The sequence below is a fragment of the Nannobrachium achirus genome (genome assembly GCF_963921795.1).
Source record: "Nannobrachium achirus genome assembly, chromosome: 15".
NCBI classification, from domain to species: Eukaryota; Metazoa; Chordata; class Actinopteri; order Myctophiformes; family Myctophidae; genus Nannobrachium; species Nannobrachium achirus.
In genome coordinates, this window is record NC_137822.1 from 15,627,868 (window position 1) to 15,643,939 (window position 16,072).

Sequence of the window (16,072 nt, forward strand, 5' to 3'; positions counted from 1 at the left end):
GGCCTGCTCCGATGAAACTGTTGCTAAACTCCCTCAAACTAAATTGAACATTTGGCTGTGGTTACTTTGATATTACATCTATTACTGTTTAGCCTCTCAAGAGAATTTGAACTGTGTCACAGTGCAACATGTCCTTTCAAAACATGCCATAATCCTGGAAAGTGAATTAACTTCATCTAAGTTTCCTGGCTCGTAATCATTGGCAACACGCAGGCACAGTTTGCTATTTCTTTTCTAACAAGGATATCCATTATTGTAGCCAAATTAGATTAACTTCAAGGGTAAACCATTATGAGAAGGCTCTTGACAAATATCTCACATTTTGACTGAATTCATTCACATAAAAGGCCTGTCAAATATTGTTTGGAAATAACACTTTTGTGTTAAAGCCGGGGGTTATACAATCACGCACGAGCAAAGTGCTGCAGAAACGAGAGTTATCTTGCCGTAATTGAAGATACTTTGAAGGCTGTACCATGAAAGGTTAGCGCTGTAGCATTGACGAGGCAGTCTAGTGTACAGTCTGTGTGTGTTTCACATTAGGGGAATAAGAGAGTGATACTGTGCTTGACCTTGGCATGTAGTAACCTTTATGGTGGTATAAGAGGGAGTTAAAAGTCAAACTCACACAGCCGTTTTTCATTCTTATACCTTTTTCATCTTTCACCCACACGCCCTGTCTAGAGATTACGTTTTTCTCACAATTGTACCAAAGGAATTATTTTCTGGGTAGCTTCTGGGGGTTTGCAATGGCGTACTGCAAAAAAAAGAAGAAAAGTAAAAGTAAAAAGTAAGATATATTTCAACAACTGTTTGCAACATGTGGCATAATATACTGACCTGATCCCTGATGATACATCTATATATTTTATTTCATCCGTTCTTCATTCATTCATTCATTCATTCATTACAGTATTGTATACAGTATTGTACATTTACAATAATACCACTTAATCATGATTTACAGTATATTTTGTGCTGCATGGCGGAACTATAGCTGATCTAAATAGCAGCCACGATGCAACGTGTTGTGAGCTTGTAAATCAGCTTGGCAATACCTCTGGCAATACTGGCAATATGACATTTCTAAAACAGGCACACCAGGTTGAATGTGGTTAACCGCTTATCCTCTATACGTATAATTATGTAAACCAATACCTGTCTGGGGTCCGCTCTGTACGTGGTCTGTTCATTTTTCCCCCCACACACACAAAATCTCACAACACATTGCGATGCATTGTGACCTTGTAGATCTGCTGTTTTCTGTGACTGTCCCCCCCGAGAATAGGGATGCAAGGGTGCAAGGAAGCGGTTAAAGGGCATGTACACTTTATTTGCAAAGATGAAGGTGGGCGAGGAATTGGATTCCTCCTAGCCTGCTGTTCCCAGTCCGTGCGGCTGTAGACAGCTGGGCGCCCGCTACAGTTAAGATCAGAGGCCTTGATAACCTGGGTCCTGATTTATGGAGAGCAAGCGGCCGTCTGCAATCACCTAATGAGGAAGAGAAAGCACTGTGTTTACATGTTTATTAGATAGCCAAAACCAGCTGGGGGACACTCTCTCTCTCTCTCTCTTTCTAGCTCTCTGCCACTCTTTCTGTCTTTGTCTTTCTCTCTCACACACCCCTACACCTTTTTTCTCTTTGTCTCTCTCTCTCTCTCTCTCTGTCACTTTCTGTCTCTCTCTTTCTCTCTCTCTCTCTCTCTGTCTCTCTCTCATTCATTCTCTCTTTGTTATTCTGTCTCTCGGTCTCTCTCTCTCCAAAAATCTCTGTCCGTCTGCTGTCTCTCGTCGACTCTTTCTCTCTTTTTGCCTCTCTCTCTGTCTCACTCGCTCTCAGTATTCGCTATTATGTTCTATTTCAATCACCCCTCATGAAAAACCCAGAATAAACGCCATCTTGCAGTCAGAACTGCATACTCACTCCTCATTTTCCTCACCTCTTCAGGCTCCATATCTTGTCACCCTCTAATTGTCAGGTAATTGTTAGGTTTGTTTTTACACACTTTTCCCAGTCAAAAGGGATAACGTTTTAAGATAACAGTAACATGCTGTGTTAATTGAACTCTGAGAGAGTGTAATTTATTTTTATCTTACAGTATATCTTATGTATATTTTTATATTTTCAAGAGTTAAGTGACTGTGTAGTTGGTGATATTTTGTTGCACACTTACTTAGTAGTAGGCTTTGAAAGTCTTGCTATGATTTAGATCAGTGGTTCTCAAACTTTGGGTCTGGGGGAGGGGGGGGGTCCCCAATTGATTTTGGGGGGTGTCCCCAGATGATTTTCTTAATGTGCAACATTTGTATAATCATACAAAAAGTGCCTAGTTGGTATACAACAAGGACATTTAGGACATTATATATCCATATAATCAACCAAAAGGTTGTGGCTCCATTGTGTCCATCTTGTAGGCCTACGCATCTATGACCTAAGACTCCATATTTGGGCAAGGTTTCATCCAAATCCGATATTATATATCCCTAGTCACTAGTCAGTTAAGTACTGTGTAAAACTGTACTTCTGCTGCCTACTGTCAGCTTGCATACAATGTTAGGCGCTGATCGGTCCAACTGTTTGCGAGATTAGCTTTGGACAGACAGACAGAGTCAGGCGGACGGACGGATGCACACACGCGCAGTCGCACATACACACACACACACACACACACACACACACACACACACACACACACACACACACACACACACACACACACACACACACGGGCCCTGGCAGAGATGGCTGGATTAACGCTGAGGATTTTACTATGTGGTTGAACACACGATTCTGGATATTGGCTTTCCTCTCTTCCTTGTCAGCCTGGCACAGGACTTTTATTACCTCTCGCAGCGTATGTTGTCCGCTCCCACCTCCCTGAACCGAATACTTTGCCATTCTCATTACAGGAGGTCATGCAAAGTTTCCCCAGTAGGGGCCCGTCTGCCCTGGGGGCCCTTCTACAGCCAGAGGAGACTGGAACTCAACGTGGCTATGGAACGTTTTGGCATCCAACGTTTAACAGCTCCTCATTCACCAACATAAACAAGCTTACTAGCAGTCCCCTGCACGTTATTAGGTGCATGTATAATCCATGTTTGCATGTGTTGCATGGATTATAACGTTATTTCAGAAAGCAGCGCTCGCTGGAAATTAGATCTCCTAATCCCCACTATTGGCTCCTCTCTTAAAAGTGCAAGGAGGGACAAGTGGGGGTAATGGCTTTTACTGCAGTGGCGACGGGGGTGTGCGGGGCTTTAGAAGCACTTGTATCACACGCATGTACTGTAGCGTAGCGTACACCCACACTGCCTTTCTTTCAATTCCGTCTGCCTGGTCTCTCTCGGTTGGTAGCTTAAAATCCCACGCCACTGTTTGCATGTGTGCGTATGCATGTGTGCGCGTATGCATGCACGCACACACACACACACACACACACACAGGGAGGGACGCCTCCCGCTCACACATACAGTTTACAACTACAATTTAGGCATTTAACAGACACTCTCATGATCCAGAGTGTGAGATCGGAATAAGTAGAGTAAGCGTGAACTCTAGTCAACATATCGTCGTGGTCATGGCAGAAACCTCGTATCTCCAAGTTGTGTACGTTTTTTTCGTAAAGTAAAGCCCTGCTTCACCGTACAAGGCTGTCGCACAGAACTAGTGAAAATAGTCGATCTACAAGCACAGTTTTGGAAATATAAGGTTTCCACCCGACCACAACGATATAGTGCGTGCATGTGTGTGCATGCGTGTGTGTGTGTGTGTGTGTGTGTGTGTGTGTGTGTGTGTGTGTGTGTGTGTGTGTGTGTGTGTGTGTGCGTGTGCGTGTGCATGTAATCACATACAGTACGTACATTCCCACCCTCATTTCTGGAATCCCTCAGCACCTGGGAGAGATTCCCTGCTGTCCAAAAAAGTTAATGCACAACAGACCACTTTCTCTCTCTCTCTCTCTCTCTCTCTCTCTCTCTCTCTCTCTCTCTCTCTCTCTCTCTCTCTCTCTCTCTCTCCCCCCATTTGGCCTTGTAAAACCTTTGCACACCAATTCCACTCCCCTTCAGAGCTTTTTGTAATTGTTGTTTTTCGTTGCAGGAACGAACGGCGAGCGCTGGAGTGGCTCTGAAGAGTTCCAGAGCTCGTCTTTCAACCAGGCTGAGTCTCTGACTCTCTGCTGCTGCTTCCTCGGTCGCCTGTGTCCGTATAAACAGTACAGCACTACTGTACTGGTGGGAATATTGGCTCAGCGCGCATCTTGGATTTGGAGGACGCTCGCAGGTTCTCTGGCCGTCCTTGAACGATAGGTAACCCGCGAGATTAGTGTACCCTTTAAAAAAACAAACGGTGAGATCACATAGATATGAATTTCCCCTGGCAGTACCGGCTGCTTTTGGCCTGTGTCAGCCGACAGCGTCCTGATTGTCATCGACTCAAGGTATTTCTCTTATCGTAAGCCCAGTCCCTGGGATGTTTAATTGAATTTTTAAATCCCTCCCATAGCGGTAACGGCAAAGCAGAACCAAACATACAGTAGCTGCATAGTCAAACCTTGTGTGCAGGGTTTCGATTTGCTGGGGGGGATTGGGGGGAAATCCATGCCTTTGCGTTTGATATCCCCCCTCTGGTCATTCACTTTTTTATCGCCGTGGGGATGGATATCTTTTATCCCTGCTTCTGCTCCGGCTGAAATAAATAAATGCATTTCCTTTTGGGAAATGTAGACTGTCTGATGATATGTTTGATATTTAGGTTTGATAATATCACAATTACATTTTCTTTTATAGCAGATCTACAAGTCTTTTATACAAAGCTGTGTAGATAGAAATAGGGAAATATAGGGAGGGCTTAAGTGGTTAAGAAAATGCATGTTCTGTCTTTCACATAATGGTAGCCTGTTTTTGTGATTGTTGAAGAGTACTGATTTCTCTCATCGTTGCAGGCAATGATAATGCAGACTGGCTCCCTGTTTGCGATTAAAAGCGCGTATACAGTACTTCTCGTACTTCTCATATGTCTTAATTATCCTAAACCCTGGGTCTTCAACAGGGGGTCAGGGTTAGGATTATTTTGTTATTTTGTGTGCTCTTTTTGCATAAACCTCTTGAACAGTAGCATGCCTACTCTTGGGGTAGCAGTTAGCCAAAACTAGCAGATCTAATTTACACAACGTTGGTGCTAGTGCTTCCATGAAGCTATCTATGAAATATTCTGAAAAAAGTAGTGGAGGGTCTCTGCTTCATCTCTCTCTCAGATAAGGGGTCCTTGGCCTGAAAAGTTTGCCCTAAGCAATGAGTTAGGTATACAGCAAAAACACTACACCTTTTATTAATTTACTGTACACCAACACCTCATGCACAAACACTATATATACACTATATATATATATATATATATATATATATATATATATATATATATAACACTATATATTAATAATATATATAATATATATATATATATATATATATATATATATATATAGTGTTATATATATATATATATATATATATATATATATATATATATATATATATATATAACACTATATATTAATAATATATAGTGTTATATATATATATATATATATATATATATATATATATATATATATATATATATATATATACATATATACATATATATATATACATATACACATATGCGCAACCACACATGCAAGGCTATCAAAGATATTAGGTACTCGCATAACTAATGGTTACTTGTTATTTGTATTGCATTTTCCCATGTTGGATAATCCAGTTCAGTTTAAATGGGTTTAATGAGTCAAAAGCTCCAGCTCACCGTACATGATACACTCATGGCACCGGCACATTTTTGCTCAGCGTTAAATCAACACTCTGGATTTTACTGAACAACAGTCCATTTACTGTGTGCTGGTATGCAAGCAGACAGAAGTACAGAAGCAAGCTTGGGAGAGACCCAACATCACAGCCTGTCATCTCAACCTCTGCTCTCTCAGTAGCCAAGCAGCTTAGCTGACGCATCCAGCCAGCCCCAGCCCCAGCAAATCACTCATTTTTATACAATTACCTCCCGCTCCCTTCCTGCACATGGCTGGCTGCGAGTGTCGCCCGCCTGCCTGCTATTGTGTGCTAATTTTAGTCCCATTATTTGCTGTAACAAATGTGTAATGGGTAGAGTCACTTTCACATTAATAGTTTGCACTCAGAGGGGAAGTCTTCCCCCTCATCATGGATCAAAGGTCTCCTCTATTGTATCTAACTTCCTGTTTCCCTTTTTAGCCCTATAGTGTGTTGTTTTTTCGCGCCCCCGACGTGGCCCCGGCAACCCCGGTAGTTCACGGCTTCTGAGCTTCCCAGATTGGACGCCGCCATGACGAACAAGCGTGAGAAGATGCCCTTTGACCTCCCCAGCGGTTGAGGGGAAGAGACAGGTGATTTGTGAGAAGACGAGGAGATGAGAAGGGGAGAGGAAAGTGAGAGCAGCTCGACCCTCTCCGTGTCTCATGATGTCCGGGGGGTGGGAGGTGAAATCTGCCGGCGTACCATTGTTGTATTCTCCGCAGGGGTGTGTTTGTCTTTGAAAAAGCACGTTGTCACCTTTTTTTTCTTTCTTTTTTTTCTGGTTCGGCTCCCAGACTGTTGCAGAGCTAAGCACGACCTTAAGCACTTTCAACCTACCCTTTCAACCCTATTTTGGTTATGTAGGCAAAAATTATCAACGCTATTGTCGGCAGCTTGAAGATTGAACACATCATATGACAAAGTATATAACAGGTCTCATACAAGGATTAAAGGAGACTGATCACATGCTTTCATAAAGATGCCATGTCTGCACCATGATTTTAGAATTGTTCCGAAGTTGTAACCGCTATAAGATCGTGTATTGTATTTCCTAAAGTGAGGTCAAGGGCTTGTGACATCAGCAGCACCAAGCCACAATCGGGATAAACATGCAACACAGGAAGCTACAGTATGTAGTACATACAGTATTCAAATCCACAACAGCTAAAAATTGCATGTCACTATTGTACTGTGACCAACTGGCCTTGTCCTGCTGTGAATCATCGTTAAGACAAATATAACATAGACAAATGCTGTATTTTTATACATACACACAAAAAAAACACAGACACACAACATATCACTCGCCGCTGTCCTTCACTGTGGCCCTGGGCGTCAGCTTTCGTCGGGGCAACGGAGAGCAATTAATAGTCAACCAGGAAAAGTCTCACTCCCACTGGCCTCACAGTCGCCATCCCCGCTGCCTGGCTGCAACGACACACCCTTGAAGCTGGCAGCCTTTCTATGCCTGCATGGCCACCATTATGACATCAGATCTTTGATGGAGGAAATCAGGGACGTGCTGGCCATTGGGAAAAGCGGGACAACTCCCGAACGGCCGGTTCATTCCCGGCCGGTCCAGGCCGGCCATTAGGAAAAAATGTAAAATAAAATGTCGGCCTTCGTTCCATTTTGGGGGCTGGGCAGAAACCTTGTATCTCCAAGTTTCGAATTTGTACAAGTAAAGCCCTGCTTAATCAGACAAGGCAGTTGCACAAAAGTAGTGAAAACAGCAGATCTACAAGCACACAACGCCTCGCGGTGCGAGGCGTTGTGTGCTTGTAGATCGGCTGTTTAAATCATTTTTAAAATGATAAATACAAAACAAACGATTTTGGACATACAGTACAAGGTTTCCACCCTACAACGACGAAATATAACTCATGTAATTGGCCCACTGGCTTGTCACTTGTCATGATCTGAAATGGCAAATCTTTGAGTAGCAGCAGCAGCTATAGAGAGAGATCTCTCTCTATTGCGCGCAATGAGGGCCTCTCCAACTCTTTTTCCCGGGCTGAATCAGGGGCCCAGCATGTCCCTGGAGGAAATGCAGGCAATGTTTTAAAAACAGAAACACTTTTTGTAACGGTAGGAGTGAACCACTAGCCATGTTGCCACCATTCCAGTTTCCTCTGTGTTGTAAACATATTGACTACATTAAGGCAAAGCAACGATAAGCAAATAAACTCCCATTTGGCAAATATGTCTCAAGTCACGAGACGCTTGTTATGTCTTTGCCATCTCCCTATGACAAAACAAAGAGGCTCATATATCTTGTCTCGAAACCCGAGCCATCTCCTGAACCCTTTACAAGGCTAAATGATAGTGTTCTGCCTCAAATTTATTGGTCTAATGAGCAAAGACGCTTAATAACAGGAGAAACATCCTGATCTGTTTAGAGCGTGCTCTTTCAAGTGGTTCATTTGGGCTTTTGTTCTCGGAGGAGCGTGTGTAAACAGGCGAATATAAACCTGGCTAATGGGTGATGTCACAAAAACCTCTCTCTCTCTCTCTCTCTCTCTCGGTCTTCCCATTGCCAGTTTTACCAGACATGAGCCTCTCTGGAGGAACCTGCTCCTCAACTTTCATAATGTGGTTGCACACACTTATAATGATTAGCATTTGGAGAGTGACGTGACGCACGCACATGCACGCACGCACGCACGCACGCACGCACGCACGCACGCACGCACGCACGCACGCACGCACGCACGCACGCACACACACACACACACACACACACACACACACACGTGAGCGTACACCGCCATTTCTTCTCATATATACACAGATGCAAACCACACATACATAAAAACAACTTCTCTTTCTGACTCAGACAAACAAATGATGTGTAAACAGGACGGGATCTAATAACTGCGTGGTTTCCGTGTGGATCTCGGACTTCATGTGGCCAGTCTATGACGTCAGTCATCTATGACATTATAACTGCGACATATGACTCCATATTTGGGCAAGGTTACGGCCCAGTCTGAAAATGGCCCATGTGAAATGTGAGAACAAAATAGGTGCTGATGGGTCCAGCAGTTTGTGGGATTATCCCTGGAAACACACACACATAATAGACAGACAGAACCTCGATCTACAGGGGTGGGCAACTTTGATGATGGCGAGGGCCACTAAATTTACACCTTCACTCCAGAGGGCCACATTGCATATTGCTAAGTTTTACTTTGGCAGTATCTCCTACAAAAGAAGCAAAAATAGCAGATCTACAAGCTCAAAGCTTGTAGATCGGCTATTTTTGCTTCTTTTGAATTCGAATCCTGACTTATTTTTTGTTATTCTTTAATTGGAATCCTGAAATGTAACATTTTGATTTAATTTCAAACGCAATAGTTATACACTCATATTAAATGTATGAACTTAAATACAAATGTATTGAATTGACATACAAAAAATACATTTTAATACTACTATACTAGTCATTAAGCTACTAATATAGACTGATGGAATTAAAGCAGATCATGTTTGGAATTGTAACAGCCGAAATCAATAATATAGGCTATCAGTATTCCGGTATTAACCTGAGGGCTGCATTAAATGAAGGTGGGGGCCGCATGTGGCCCCCAGGCCGCCAGTTGCCCATGTATGTACTAGATGGCTATCTACATAGCTATTAGCCACGCACGAAGGAGACCTTCTTACACTGAGACATGGAACAGTCAGTGAGGGAGAATGTCTGATCTAGTAATTAGGGACACACTGAAGGTGAAAGGGACTCAGCTTAACTAACTCTCACTATGGAATGGCCTCTGAGGGGATGGGGGAAGGAGGGACAGATGAATGCGGGAGTTGTGGCCAGTAGTGCAATGATGGGAGTGTGTCATCTTGCTCAAAGTGACGTGTTAATGCAGAATGTCCCCTTGGGGCTGGTAAAGAGACCCCAGCCCTGTTGACTTAAAGAATGAGGGGATTGCTCACGATACTTTAGGTCAAAGCCCCCCGCTTCCCTCCTCACCCTCTTCTGGTTGATGAATTCACAGCAACTGTGTGGACGGCCGCAGCTGAAGTCTGTGTAAATTACCATTCCAGGAATGTGTCGACAAAATTGGGATTCATATAACATCAGTGTGAACCCACGGTATGCAGAGAAACCAGATCTTTATGTAAAAAATACATACAAATCTGACTGTCAATAACCTGTTGTCTTACAGGTCAATAAGCACTTTACTTTTATCTTTGATTGATTGATTGATTACTTTATTAGTAAAGATGTAAACAAGTGCAGGGGTACAGTAACACTTGGACTAAAAGGATAACAAAAAAGTCTGAGGGACTTGTTTCCATTGTGGTCCTAGATATGACATATCTTGTCTGCAAATGTATCATATGTGTCTGCATATGTTACTATCCTCAGAAATATAGATAGCAAGAATCATTCATTACAGTTTGAAAGCCTAGCCCTGTGACCATAACTTGACCACATATTGTATCCTTTTTGTAAAAATGTAATAATACTTTATACTATTATAGCACGAGACAAAGCCACCAGTTGAACAACAGTGGGTGAACAAAACACTTTATATCCATTAATAGCACACACACAGTCAAATTCTCAATGTTAATTTAAACATTTTAAAATCTCAGTTAAATTAAGGATGCTATATTCTGCTATAATTAACATTCAGCCACCAGATGTTGCATGAATGAAACAACATGGTATACGCTTAGAGGTAAACAAACATATTTTACTCACAATTTCTGGGGAGATTATTTCAGGGAAGGAAAGCAATATTCTGCACCTTTCTAAAAGCTCTGTGGATATTTTTTTTTTTATCATCTACATTAAAATCTTGGCAATATCACCTTTAACACTTTTACAGTGTAAAATGGGGACTGAGCAGTGAACAGTCCACAGCATCAGTCCTGAAGCACATACACCCGTCTCTCCCTGTTTACCCTCGCTGATGAGCTGCCAAGGCCATACTGGGCTCTGCCAGGAACAGACACAGACAACTTGACTTTATCGTCTTTTTCTAAAGTTCAGGGGTCTGACACACACATACACAGAGGGGAAAGAATGTCTGTGAACATGTAGTATGTCATGGAATCAGGTCATGGGGCATGGTTAGAAAGTAGAGTATGGGGGTGAGAGAGGGCCGTAGTGGACAGGGGATGGTTAGTGCAGAGTAGAGCTGAATGGATGGGAGGGGGACGGGTCACTGTGCCTTCGGGAGTGTGGATAGGGAGGGTGGGGGACAGGGCGGGGGCTGGGGGGGGGGGACAGGGCGGGGGGGTTCGGCGGAGGCGGGGGGCTTGGAGTTAATTGCTAGTTTGGGGGGCTGATGCTAAGCAGTGGTGACAAGTCTGCGCGGACGGAGCCAGCGAGCCTCCGCTGCATATTCACTCTGTCGCCAGGCATCGCAGCAACTGTCAGGGCTCAGCCCAGCTGGAGAGAGAGACTAGTAGTAGAGTATTAGAGAGAGAGGAAAGAAAGAAAGAAAGAAAGAAGAGAAATTCGTGGAGAATCACTGGGCTGGGGGGAACAAGTGGAATGGGATGGAGGTCTTCAGCTTATATGGACACTTAATTTTGCATTACAGTCTGATTTATACTTCACGCTGCAACAAGTTGTGAGCTTGTAGATTAGACTTGTCTATTTTCGATGTGTGACATGGTGCGCAACCAAGTAAAAAAGAATCAGACATTCATTATTAAAACAACTCTCCAGCATTCCCAATCTGCATCTAAAATATGTCCATGCAATAACGTGGTGTCTGAATGGCCACCCAGAGCTGTGTGTTGGCATCTGGTTCCATATTAGTATGCAGTGGTGTTCACCTGCTCCGGAGGAGGAGGAGGAGGGAGGACGGATGCTGGTTCAAGGGCCAGCCAGGGGTGAGGCGGAGGCAGGGAGGGAAAGGGAGGGCCAGGGGCCTGCGTTGGATCCCATGGGGTATGATGTGGCGGTGACTCAGTGCAGCCCCCGTGCTAATTGTAGCCCAGAGAAACTTTTGTTGTTCGGGTGCAGGTCAGCCCTGGCCCCAAGAAGGTTACACTGGGCCCTCTTAAACCTGTTGTTGCCCGCCACTCGCATAAAAATAACACCTCGTAAATATGGGTTGCTAGCTAGCGTGTGAGGCACGGGGGTTTGGTTACCTTTCAGAGAAAGCCCCTTCTGAACTCTGCCCTTTGAACTTCCAGTAACCTCCTGCCGTCGCCCGCCTGTTGGGCTGTTTGCAGTCTGTCTGTTAGCCTATACTGTGTACAGTATGTATGAACAAAGCTGCTACATATTAACCTACAGTATATGAAACTAGCTGTTACATGTTAGCCGACATGTATGAAAAAAGTAAATCTTAAGCCTATGGCCGCTAGCACATGTATGAAACAAGCCATTACATGATGGTGTGTATGTACCGGTATGTATGAAACAAACCACTATTTATTAGCCTATCCGTTATGTTCATGTATTTCGAGAACCGTCTGACCGTCCGACTTAAAACTCGGCGTGCACGTCTCCGAGAGCCAGACAGAGTGTGGTTCCTGGCGCCGAGTCGGTCAGACAAGCAGTCTGCCCGCTGATCCGAACGATGTGCCAATATATAGCCATGATATACCGGTATATATATACGGAGATCTGATTGTCCACAACCGCTGATTAGACTGATATGCCCAAGCATGGTCATGACCATTATGGGCAACAGGTATGAAAAAAGCTGCTACATGTTAGTTTATATGTATGCAATAGAGCATCGCAGCGGAAGTGGTTTACTGGGGTCACTTAAAAATCGCCCATTAATTTTCCCCATAGACTTACAAAAATATTTATAACAATTATTTTAAGCCTCGAACAAAGCCATCCAGGATGGCAGTGAATCATGACCATACAACCTTTGATCCTATGTGAAAACATATTTTAATTTTACATTATTTGATATACTACATTTAATAAATACCCTTTGTTTAGCGATCTTCAAAACTTTCTTTTCATAGAAACAAAGGTCTCATGTTCATGATTCACTGCCATCCTGGATGGCTTTGTTCGAGGCTTAACATAATTGTTATAAATATTTTTGTAAAAGTCTATGGGGAAAATGAATGGGCGATTTTTAAGTGACCCCAGTAAACCACTTCCGCTGCGATGCTCTTTAGGCATGTATGTATGAAACAAGTTTCTACACATCTCCTGTACTGTATGTTGTAGCTACTTTATGCTTTGACACAATCTTTTTCTATACCTTCATAATTGACTGTCTAATGAATCTTACAGTATTCCTCCCATGTCCTCCTTCCACGTTTACGCTCTGATGCTGTTTGAGGGAAGAAAGAAATGGAAATGTTTTTATGTTGCACTGTTCTAGCATTGTACAATAGGGACAATCTGCCAGGCTACATCTACTGTCGTTATAGCACATTATAGCTCTGACCTTTTGCACTCCTCACTCTAGTCTAGGTTGCTGCATGCTTGCTATACGATACACCATTTAAATTTACTCTGGATAACAGCGTCATCTCATTGCCTAAAGTATGAATGCAATATGGAGATGCAATATTAATGTGACTGCTTTGACCTGTCTAGGGACATTAACATGTGACTCTCTCACATTATGTACTTGTATTTTAAAATGTTGACCCCCTTTTTTTTCTTTTTGTAATGTGCTGGTATACCATACAATGATATTAATTTAGCTGAAAATGAAATATGTAGGTAATAAATTTAATAGAATATCATGCCACCATCATTTAGTTATTTTGTCACACTATAACACCAATGCAAAGACATGGTGCTATAGTCACAAACGTAATGCAATCCTTACTCATGATCAATGGTGGCAAAACTATTTTACACAAATCTTCTATATAATTGCATATCCCCATGATTCCCATGATTCCCACGAATTGACCATGACTCATGGTATACCGGTACGTGACATTACTGTTGACCATTGTCTAAACTAAAGCATGCCGTGGTTAGTTTGGTTATGGAGTAAGCCATTGGATTCCACTCCATTCAGTTATGTTTGGATTAATTTGAAAGGTCTAGCTGAAAGTAGTCCCAACATGTCAATGTTTAAATGGTATTCAAAGCTGACAATGACTCAGTTCAGTAACATATTTCTGAGCTGGAGAAAATATAAACAAATGTAAAAAAACGAACATGTATAGAAGCTGTGAAGACACCAGTGTCGTCCATGACCCATGGCTTTTTGAAGCTGGAAAAAAAAAAAACATTTGGAGGAACCTAGAATGTCATCAAGTCATCACTGCATCTATCTACATCAGTGGTCTTCAACAGGGGGTCCGGGACCCCTAGGGGTTACTACAGGGGGTCCTCCAAATCGTTGTGTGATAGAAACCTTTTTTCTCCTTTTTTATATTAACCACTTGAACCCTAGCGTCCATATTCTAAGAACGTTAGCCAAAAATAGCACATCTACAAGCTCTCAACGCCTCACACTGCGAGGCGTTGTGAGCTTGTAGATCGGCTATTTTTGGCAAAGAGGTTTCGTGAGGGGAAAAGAACGGACTAAGTACAGTGTGATAGGTCAAGTTTATTACTTATTGAGGGTTCAAATGGTTAAATATCTGGAAACACATTTACAGTACATGAACCCAAAATACACTGATGATTGTGCTGTCAAACGATGAAACTATATGGAATCTATGGGTTGTGGCGGGTCCCTGCTTCGTCTCTCTCTCGACTAAGGGGTCCTTGGCCTGAAAACGTTGAAGACCCCTGATCTACATTAATACAACAAATGCTCAGTACACACGTCACTTCACAGCATATCATTTTCCTTGTAGCAGTGTTTCTTGTTACCCCTTTCACAGAATCCGCTCTCCTTACAGATCACAAGGATTATGTGTATGAAAACACACTGTAGGTGTTACCCTGGAAGAGGATGGCCACGCCAGTAATGTGTGTGCATGCATGAGCGCGTGCGAATGCATGCTTATGAGTGTGTTTGTATTCTCTAACTGGGTTGATTCAAATAAGGCTTCGTTCGTCATTAAGGTGAGTAATGAGGGATCCTGGGGGCCATCAAAACCCTTCATATTGTTTTTATGGCTGTCACGATATGACATTTTACATGACGATTAATTGTCACTCAAATAATTGGTGATTAACGATTTAATTGTGTTTTTGTCGTTGATAATTACATTTCTGTTTGGCTTTTAGGCTTTGAAGTTGCATATGGTAGATATGATACATAACATAAATACACAAATACATTACTGACATATTTTACAACTTACTACTTAAAAAATAACATTGATGGTGGAAATAGCCGATCTACAAGCTCACAACGCGTCGCGATGCGACGCGTTGTGAGCTTGTAGATCTGCTATTTCCACAATTTTTGACTTTTTAAAAAATATATGAACATTTTTCAACATGGAAACGATTATGACGATTATGAAAAATAATCACGGTTATGTCAAAAACAATCACGATTAGACGATTATGTAATAATTGTGACAGCCCTAATTGTTTCAGAGAAAGGAGAGACCTCATTAGGCAGCATCTCTGTCTCTCCTTTTCTCTTCCCTCTCTCTTTTCTCCATCAATTTTCTTTTTTCCCTCCATTTTCTTCTCAAGGCCTAGCGTGGGTATAATAGGTGGACAATTAATGTGGGCTGCTGCAGACACGAGGGCAAGCGTTTGATGTCCCTGTTGAGTGGCCGTAGCGCCGAGGGTAGGAAGGCCATGGATGTGGTTGCTATAAGGCTTTTCTGATTTTTTTTTTTCTTTTCTTTTTTTTCTTCTTCTTTTTGAAGCGTTATTAGCTCCAAGCACACAAAAGCCAGGCCATAAATAAGCTGCTGGCGGCTGTTATATGCCAGAAATAATGTTTATCTTACCTCCCTAAAGCACAGGCCCTCATTAGCTCCCCAGGGCCCACACCAGGAAAAAAAGACAGAGAGAGAGAGAGAGAGGGAGGGGGGTGCAGCCACTTTACCCCCGCTGCTCCTCTTCATTCTCTTCCTCTCATGTGTATACTTCCTCTGTCACTGCATCAGAGGCATCATTTAAGAAAGAAACTAGGGGATGGCAAAGTTGCCACCCGAGCCCCATTTCAAACATAGCAGAACATCGCCGACCTACAAGCTCACAGCAAGACGCATCGCGATGCATGGTAAGCTTATAGATCAGTTATCTTTTTAACGATTGCAAACGCTAGGGGGTGGCAATTGCCATCCCCTGCTGGGACCCCTGCATGGGGGTGGTCATCTTGATTCTCTTCGTCTCATGTCGTCACTGTCTGGCAGAAAACTC